A 9,903-nucleotide genomic window follows, 5' to 3' on the forward strand; every position below is an offset into this window, starting at 1 on the left:
TTTGTTTTATGCTCATGGTAATGGCTGCTGAATGATCACCTCACTAAGCAGCCCCTCACAAATCACCCGCCCCAGGTTCTGTGAGGACTCCCCACGCCCAGAGCAGGGCTCGGCAAGACCATTAACTGATTTTTGCTTTCACTTAGAGCTGCAGCATTGACGACCCTGCTCGATATCTGACAAGCTCTGCCCTGGCCCCGAGAGCTGTGCAGCGTCTCAGGAAAATATTCCTGGTCCTTCCTGCCACAGAAACCTTCAGGGCTGATCCTCAGCTGCAGCATCCAGGCAGGGTGGATGCTCCCCAGTGCTCCCGACCTCCTTTTGCCGGCTCTCCGGGTCTGAACAGCTCCAGCAGCTGCTGGATTCCAGGGGGCTGGGGCTGGGTTTGATCCCCAGGGCGAGCCCGTCGTGGTGTCCCCACAGCGGGCAGGACTGTGGCCATCCCTGCTCCAGCCTCCCCCAGACTTCCATCAACACCACCCCAGGGTTCATGAGGGGGTGCTGAAGGTCTCCATGGGCTCAGGAACTCGCTGCTGGGTTTGAGCTTGGGACATGGATTCTGGAGGAAGAGAGGGAGGTGACATCTTGGGACAGAACTACCGCAGTCCCCTCCAGGGAGACCCATCAGGCGTGAAGCATTAACCAGGGGCTTGGCTTAACAGCTGGGGGTGCTCACATGGAGAGGAAACTCCTGGGAGAGCTGAGAGCCCCTTGCAGGGCCTGAAGGGGCTCCAGGAGAGCTGGAGAGGGACTGGGGACAAGGGTGGGAGGGACAGGACATCAGGAATGGCTTCCACTGCCAGAGGGCAGGGCTGGATGGGATATTGGGAATTCAGAATTGTTCCCTGGGAGGGTGGGCAGGCCCTGGCACAGGGTGCCCAGAGCAGCTGTGGCTGCCCCTGGATCCCTGGCAGTGTCCCAGGCCAGGTTGGACACTGGGGTTTGGATCAGCCTGGGATAGTGGAAGGTGTCCCTGCCATGGCAGGGGTGGCACTGGATGAGCTTTAAAGTCCTTCCCAACCCAAATCCTTCTGGTATTCTCTGAGAGCATCAAGGAGAGGGAGGAAGAGAAAGGCTGCAAGTACAAAGGAGAGAGAGAGATCCTTGACAATATGAAATTATTAGTTTTGCAGAATAGAAAATTCATTCTACATTTTTAGGAGAAAAAATTGCAGGTTTTATTCTTCAGGTCCTGTTTCTAAAAGTTCCTGTTCCCTTGCAAAGCCCATGAACACCTGAGACACTCCTTTAAAATTCACTTGGAGGCTTGGGGGAGGAAATAGAAGCTTCACCTTCCCAACGTGATGAGTTTGTTGCATGATTAACCTGAGACAAGTGTTGAGAAGCAGAGCCCAGAGCCAGAGATCCCCCCTGCCAGGAGCCCTCTGAGCCAGGCTGGACAGGCCATGGATGCAAGGAGGGAGTGGCAATGCTGGCGTTTGGTGGAGTCATTGAATTTGGAAAAGCTCTCTAAGATCATCGAGTCCAGCCATTAACTCAGCCCTGCCAGCCTCACCACTGAACCATGGCCCTGAGCACACCTGCCCGGGTTTTCAGAACACTTTCAGGGGCAGTTGCTCCACCACTTCCCTGGGCTCCCCACATCACGGCCGAGCCACCCACGGAGGGACCAAGGGGCCCTGTGACAGCACCTCCTCAGCAGCTGCCTCTGCTCCCAGTGGGTCCCATCTCCCGGTGCTGGGGGGCTCTGGGGGGTCTCCAGAGAAGATCTCCAGGGTGAGGATCTGGAACTTCTCCCTGCTCAGGTCCCTGTGGACAGCGTAGCTGTTGCTCCAGGTTTGTGGTGCTTCTCCAGCTTCTTTTCTCCACTCTCCTGCAGCACTTTTTGCAGCCCTCTCTATCTGCTCCTCTCCACATCATTTAACTCTCAGCCCCTGGGGGGTTTTCACCCACCACCCCCCTTTCCACTGACCCGAGGCCTCCCTGAAATGCCACATGAAGGACTCCAGTGCCCAGGGGAGAAGGAAGAGCCGCGGAATAACCTGGGAAGCCGGGTGACACCAGCTCTGTTTGCACACTGGATAAATCAGCCAGGAGCCTCCGTGTCCAGAGCACACGTGCACAGCCCTTTACAAATGAAGAGCAGGAAACAAAAACTTCATCCATTAACATAATGACAGGTATTTCCCTGTTCTTAAGCCAGGCCTGGCCGAGCAAAACACTTAAGTACATGATTAATTTGAAGTCTAAGAGACTTAAGCACATGCTTAAGTGTTCTGCAGTCCCGGACCTAACGACAGAGGTTTCCACAGAGCAATCCATGCTCCCGACTTGTTCCAGTGGTGCTCAGATGTATGGATTAAGGGTGCCATAAACAGTTGAGATATTCTGTTTAAACAATCATTTGTTGACAAGACTATTCTAAGCCCATCGAATCCCTAAGTGATAGATGTATGTTGTCTCTCTGAGTCTCATGCTGTATCAGCCATTGATTTTTTCCAGCCTGGATGCTAAGGTAACCTTTACCTGAGAGCTTAGGCAGAAAGCCATGGGTGTGTGCTCACCACGCCGGCTGTTTGCACGGTTGGGCTCGGCTTTGCTGGTCCGTGCTGCTGGCACAAGGCTGCCCTGGAGCGCTGCAAGGGCCGGGGCTGAAGGAGCAGCTCTGGTGCTGCACGGGGAATGTCTGTGAGATGCTCTCTTCCCCAGAGCTTTTTCCAGTGTCTCCCTCCAAACCAAATCATAGCTCAGGGTGGTTTCTCATCCTCCAGGGAGCAGCAATCTTGTCCTACCATCCATCTCCCCACTCCTCAGCCACTTCAGGAGCTGTTTCCTTCCAGAGCTCACAGGTGCCCCGCTGGCTCCATCCTGGTGCGTCGGGACACCCTTCTTGGGGATCTGTTTTAATCACATTTATACACTGTAACCAGGGGAAGGAATCTATTGACAGTCTGTCTTCACATTTCTGTCAATTCTTCTGGAGACATCATTAAATCCAAGAGTGGATCTTAATTTAACGTGTTAGCTAACGGGTTATTTAATTAGTTTTCAATAACCCCCAAAAAAGTGGGGGGTGGGGAAATGGGCTAAGTATTAAGGTGGAGAAAAAAACCCAGCAAAGCAGAGGGCAGGTTGATGAACATATCCAGGTTTCCCGGATCTGCAGAGAAATTGTCTCCTCAGCCCCTTCGCCCCTTCTCTCTCACAAGAAAGAGCCCTGTTGCGTTTTCCCCCTCTCCCCACTGTGTTCAATAATAAATGAAAATGGTAAAAAGCAATTCATACACAGGCTAAGCGTCTGGATTTATTATCAAGACAATTACACCGAGGAGAATTCCCGGAAAATTACTCTTCGAAGTCTTTCTCTGGCACCCCCTCCTAGTTTGGATAAATACAGCAGCAATTACTGCTGCGGGAGAGAGGAGGTCACGGCAAAAAGGGATGCCAGCACCTCGTGCCCCAGCCGGGCTGGGTCTCGGGTGGCATCTGCCACCGGCGGTGGCTTTGTGCACGGGGAGGTGGCAGGGTTTGGTAGGAGGGGGTGGCAGGGCTTGGTAGGAGGGGGTGGCTCTGTGCGATATCGGCTGAGGCTGCTCCGAGTGTGGGGAGCGGCCCCGGCCGGGTCTGAGCCACTCAGGAGTATTTTGGAGCCCAGCGCTCTGTGTCCCAAGCAAGTCCGGGTGGGCGAGGGGCAGGCCTGGGCATCCTAACCTGGAGGGACACCCTTCCTGTCCTCCAGGGCAGCTGCTTGCTCTGGCTGGGGGTTGGCGGGTCCCTGCCTTGTCCCTGCGTCGTCCCGGCTGATTGCTTCCATTTTTTCCCTCATCCCCGTCCTTACCTTGTCTCTATCCCTGCCTCGTCCCCTTCCCTTTCTCATCCCCGCCGCTGCCTTGTCACCACCCCTGCATCATTTCCTATTTTCCTCATCCCCCTGCCTGCAGTGTCACCACCCTTGCCTTGTCCCCTTCCCTGCCTCTTTTCCCGTTTCCCTTCACCCTTATCAGTGCCTGACTCTGTCCCTGCCTCTCCTCATCCCAGCTCCATTTCCCATCTCCTCTTAGCCGAGCCCTCCCTGTCCCCACCGCTGCCCCCCACGGCTCTTCCCGCAGCCCCGGGGAGGGGTACCCCGGTACCCCGGTACCTGTTGCGGGGCTGAGCCGCCGGGACCGGGGGGGGGCCGGGCCCTCTCCCCCTCCCCGGGCCGCTCTGCAGTTCGCACATGGCCCTGCCTTCCCTCTGCTCTCGGGAGCGGGGAGAAAAGTGTCCAAAGCCGGGATCTTAGCGAAAAAGCAGAGACGGCTTCTCCCGAGCCAGGTGAAGGAGCCTGAAGAGACAGGAAAATATCTGAGGGAAACAGAGAAACAGAGGGGAAAATAATTAAAAATATATTTTTAAAATTGCATTTATATTGAAACTCCTCTCGCTTTCTATATATATTATGTGTAAGATACATATAGTATATATTATCTATATTTTGTGTAAAATGACTTCATCCGGCTCGCGTGATGTCGGTGCACAGAGGATGCGGCGCGGCAGAAAGCGCCCGGTTCCTCCCGTTTCCCTCAATGTTTTACCGACTCCGGCCCCGGCCCGGCTCCTGCCTCCAGCCCCCTGAGCCTGAGAGAGCTTTTGGGGTACTCAGAGACGCGGGTTTGAAGGTCTCCAAAACGCAGAAGGAGCAAAAAGTGGCATAAGGCAGAGGAGGGGGAACAAGGACGTTTCGGAGGTCTGGGGGACCCCGGCGGTCCCGTCCCTTAAAGCACGGACGAACTCGATGCGTGTGTCCCACTGGGGGACACCGGCACCCCAGCACGGCTCGGGGATGGCCGGGCCTGACCGGGGAAAGGCAGAGACACAACGGGAAGGAGGGGAAAAAATAGGGGGAAAAAAATTAAAATTCGATTGTATAATTTTTATATCTCGCAACTGGGCGTGATCCCAGTGATTTTTGCACGCTTTTCCCTCGAAAGCTCCGACGGGGTCGAGCCCTCCCCATGCCGCTGCCAGGGTGTAAAGTTCAGGGCTGCTCTGCGGGGAATTTTGAAAACAAATTGCGGCTGAAAGAGGCTCCCGGAGACTCCCGGTGGTGTTCGCAGGGCGGAGGCAGCGGGGGGGACCCGAGCCCCGGTCCCCGGCCGAGGTGGGTGCGGAACCCCGGGGGCGCCCGGCCCCGGCCCGGGATGCGCCGCAGCTCCGCGGGGCCGCTTCGTTCGGAGAAAACCTGCGGGGGTTGCATCGAAAAGAGACACGGCCCGTCCTCAAACTGCCTCCCCGGGGGAAAACTCGGATGGAAACTCCCCCGGTCCCCACTCCCCGCCGCCGCCGCGACCCCGCCGCTGCCTCCCGCTGAGTTTCGAGGCCGCCCAAAGTTTCCTGGTAAACGAGAAAAGTCTCCGGAAAGGCCGTGGAGGGGCCGCTCCAGCCCCTAGCCCTCCCTCCCGATCCCTCCGCATCGCTTCCCCCCATTTTGTGCCGCTTTCCGCCCCTCCCAGCGCGGCCCGCGCCCGACCCACCGGTACCGGGGCAATGCGGGCGGCGGAGCCGGGCGGGGGAAGGGGCAGGTCCCGGCCGGACCCCCGCTCTGGTCCTGTCCCTAAACACCTCCTGGGCCGAATCTGCAGAGAGAATGAAAATTTTCACGCGGATAGGGCATTTAAAAAATTATATTGTATCCCGCCAAAGGGAAAGGGAAAGGGAAAGGAAAAGAAGCCGGGAGGGGTGGGGAATGGGCCTGGTCTTGCGGCTATAACTATCTTAAAATGGAAAAAAAAAAAAACCCTGCGAGGGCACAGATCTCGATGGTCTGCCGAGGGGGGCCGGGATTTTAAGGAGAGGAAGCGGTCGGTGGGGAAAGGGCCGGAGTTTTTTCCCGGCTGGATTCCTTCCCGGGGCGCAAAAAACCACAGTGCAACGCGACTGGGCGCCGCCGGCAGAGTGGGGAAGAGAAAATCGCACCCGAACAGGAGGAACAGGGAGGGAAAGGGGCAGAGACGCGGGGCTGCCCCAGCCCTCCGCCGGCCCGGGGGGAGCGGAGCCCCGCGGAGGGGGCGCGGTCGGGACTGCGGGGCCGGGGGGCTGCGGTCCCGGTGCTGCCCCCCCCGAGCGGCTTTCTCCATATCTCTCTTTAATGACCCCAAATCCAGGCGGAACTTTTCCGGCGTGGCTGGTTTTTTTCCTGCTTTGTTTTGTTTTGGAAGCGAAAGCGTTTGAATCCCCTTCAAGAACCGGTATCAAAGACTCTTTTTTTAAAAGCTATTGATTGCAAAAGTCTTATTTAAACCAACACATTTTAGTTTCTCACATTTTAAAACATCATCTGGGGCCCATTGTATGGAAAATCGATTAGCAGGAATTGCCACGCTCTTTGCCTCCCGCTTGATTGTTGGAAAATCGAGACATCCATAGGCAAAGGCTGGGCTGGGGATGGTTTGGAACCGAAATGAAAGGGTTTGCGAGGGATCTATAGGCACTAAATAATTCACCTGCCAGGCGATGGTGCTGTTATTTTGAAGCCTTAAAGAACTTTAAGGAACTTTTTGCTCCCGGCGCGGTGCGTGGAGCCGCGTTCCGGCTCCTTTTCTTTTCCTCGCCCGGTAAAACCCGACGGCTTGGCCGGTGCCCGGTGCCTGCTCGACGGCAGCACCGCCCGCGGTGCGGCCCCTCCGCTGGGGCTGGTCCTGGCCGGGGCGTTTGTACCTTCTCGCTGTTCCTAAGTGCAGTGGGAAAAAATAAATAAAAGTAAACAGATTTGAACTCAAAACAGTCCTCGAGCTGAGCAGCAGCACCGGCGAGCAGGGTACCGGCAGCAAGGCTCGATACCTCCCCCGGCTCTGGGGCTGCGCACCCCCCGCAGCCCCTCCGGAGCCCCGGGGCAGCGGGACACGGGCGGGGACGCCGAGAACAGCTCTGGGAAGCTGAGGGGGTTGGGGAGGGGAGCTACTGGGTCCTCGGCTCTCTGCTCTTCGCTCCGCTCCGTGGTCTCTGCGAGGATGTGGCGGGGGTGTGTGGGGTGGGGGCTGCCCCGGATCCCCGCTCCCCCTCCGCACTTACCGCTCTGCGCCCCCGGGTGCCCGCACTGCCCGGCTCCTCTCGGAGCGCTGCCCGGGCGGCTGCGGAGGAGCAGAGGGAAGGGAATTAAATAGGGAGAGGGAGCTCAGGAAGAAAGAGGTGGCGAGGGAAAGGATCAATAGCATCCAGCTGGCGAATGGAGCCGGGGCCTCTTCCCCTCGCTGGGTCCCGGCCCATCGCCAGAGACTCCGAGGGGCTTTTCCCGGGCCGGAGCCGCCCCGCAGGCAGCGAACCCCGCTGCTCTCACGGACCGCAGCGGCTCGGCCCGGGGCCGGACCCCGCACGGCGGCCCGGGGAGCTCCCGCCGCCTCCCCGCGCCCCGGCCCCGCGTGTCTGGGTGCCTCTCGCCCTAATGATATTGCATCGATCGGGGAAGGGCCGGGGGGGGGGCAGGAGGGGGCGCGGGGCTACCGCATTACTCAATTATGTCGTACTAATTACTAAAAAGTCTCTCTCTTTTTTTCTGTTTGCTCGGTGTGAAGCTCGGCGGAGGGCAGAGCCAGCGCCCGTCCCGAGGGGCTCCCGGTGCTGCGGGCCCGGCGGTGCTGGGGATGGGGGGGCATGGGGAGCCTGGCACGGGGCCGCGGTGCGGGACGGCAGCTGCAGGGATAGATCTGTCGATGGGCGGTCGATGCGCTATCGCCATTATTACACTCGATGAAACCCTTCCAGACGCGGTTGCTTCATCCCTGGTTTGCTCCCCACCTCCTTCTCGCCCCTTACTTCGACACCCCCGCTCAGCACCTTCTGGTGCTGCCCGGTTCCAGGCCCCCTTCCCATCTCTGCCCAGTTCCGACCCTTCCACTGTCCATCCTCGCCCGGCTCCGCGCATTCCCCTCCCATCCCTGCTCAGCTCCAGGCCCCCTGCCCTTCCTTGTCCCATTCTGGGGCTCCCTACTCACCCCTGGCACTTCGACTTCGGCCTCCCTCGCACATCTCCTGTGGGTTCCAGACCGCACTGTCCATCCCTGCCCGGGTCCCGTTACCCGCCTGAAAGCTCCCCCCGCCCAGCTGGATATCGGGCACTTCGCATCCCCGGCAGAGCCCCCGGGAAGTGGCTCCCCCCGTTTCGGGGGTCCTGCTCACGGCCCGCGGGCCCTCCTGGCGGGCATGAGCCGAGGGGGAGGCCAAAGGAGGGACAGGGATCCTTCCATATCCCGGCTCGGCGGGGCCCGCCCCGGCTCAGGAGCTGGATCGCGGTGGAAGGGGCAGAAAAGGGGCTGAAGGGAGCCTCCCCCACACCCCGTTCATCATCTGCTCTTGCTCTGACGTCCCAGGAATTTGCCGGGCTTTATTTTAATGAACTGGGCACTTAATTGACTTCTCGGGAAGGGTGTCAGGTGGGATAGAAAACTGTGGGATGGATGGAATGGGATGCGATGGATGGGATGCGATGGATGGGATGCAATGGATGGAACGGATGAGTTGGGATGCGGTGAGGTGGGGTGGCTTGAGATGGCGTGTGTTAAAAGCACTGAATTTGGACAGGATGTGAAATCTGACTGAATTACTCCCTGAGCAGGCGGGTGCCAAGTGGGGCACCACGAGCACCCCCGGAAGGCTCGGGCCCTGCTGTCCCGCCGCTGCTACCCCTCACCGGAGCTCCCAGGTCCTCCCGGACGTCCTTCGGCTGTGGAAGCCACCTGAAGCCCGACAGTGACCGGGAACTGAGCAGCCCAGGCGGGGCCGGTGGGCCCGACCCGCAGGAAGCTATGGATTTCATTTTCATTTTTTCGGTCTGTTCAATAAAGCTTGGGAAACAGGCACGTGCCGACCTGGATCAGCGGACGCGGCCGGGAAAGGCTAGAATTGCCCGGGGAGCCCAGCTCGGGATAACGGGGCCGGGGGCAGCTGAAAACGTGTCTGGAAGGACACGGAGCGCCAGCCCCTCCGGTGGCCTAGAACCGGCTCACGTTGGCTCTTCATCCAGTCTTCCTCACCCTCCTTTCCTTTACCTTTCCATTTCCCTTTCTCTTTTCTCTTTCAATTTTCTCTTTCCATTCTCCATTTTTCCATTTCATTTTCCATGTTCCCTTGCGCTTTCCATTTTCCTTTTAAATTTATTTTTTTTTCCTTTCCCTCTTTCCTTCTTTTCTTTTCCTCCTCCACCGTTGCTGTTTAGCGCCCTGCAGCACCGTGTGTCGCCCCAAGCTTGTCCCTGTCACCTCTCCTCCCCGTGCCAAGGCGACTTCCCCATTTCCGAGGCAGCGCTCGCCGAGGAGCAGGGAAAAGGTGGCGATGAGGGGACAGGTGCGGGGGAAACACGGGGGTGCGGGGACAGGATATTTGGAGTAGTCAGGGACAACCAGGCCCTCGGGAAGGGCACGGAGTAGAGAACGGGGCAGACAGCGGGGGTCAGGGGAAGGTTGGGGACGCTGGGGACAGGCACATCCAGGGGTGGCTGGCACAGCCAGATGTGTGCACAGGGAGTGGCCTGGGCTCAGCCAGATGTGCGGGGGCGCAGGTGGGCACTCGCCACCTGCAGCGCCGCCGGAGGCGCGCTGGGTACCGGGTGCGGCGGGGAGGGTGTGACACCCGGTCCGGGGAGGCTCACCCCGGTGACAGGGGTCACCCCGGGGCGGCGGCGTCACCGCGGCGCGGGGGGGAAGGTGACCCCGGCGGGGCTGCAGGTGAGGGCGCGGCGCGGCCCCGCGCTCCCGTCCCGCCCCCGCCGCCGGCGGTACCGGGAGAGGTGCGGGGGGGGGCGGCTCGGTCCGGCGGGGGGCGGGGCGGCGCTGACGTCACGCCGCGGGCCAGAGCGAGGCTGCCGGGAGCCGGGAGCCGCCGGCCGAGGCTCCGCAGCCGCCCCGCACCGAACCCCGCGCCCCGCGCACAGCCCCGCGCCAGCTCCGCGCCGAGCAGGGCGGGCTGCGG

This window comes from Cinclus cinclus, chromosome 28 (genome assembly GCF_963662255.1).
Source record: "Cinclus cinclus chromosome 28, bCinCin1.1, whole genome shotgun sequence".
NCBI classification, from domain to species: Eukaryota; Metazoa; Chordata; class Aves; order Passeriformes; family Cinclidae; genus Cinclus; species Cinclus cinclus.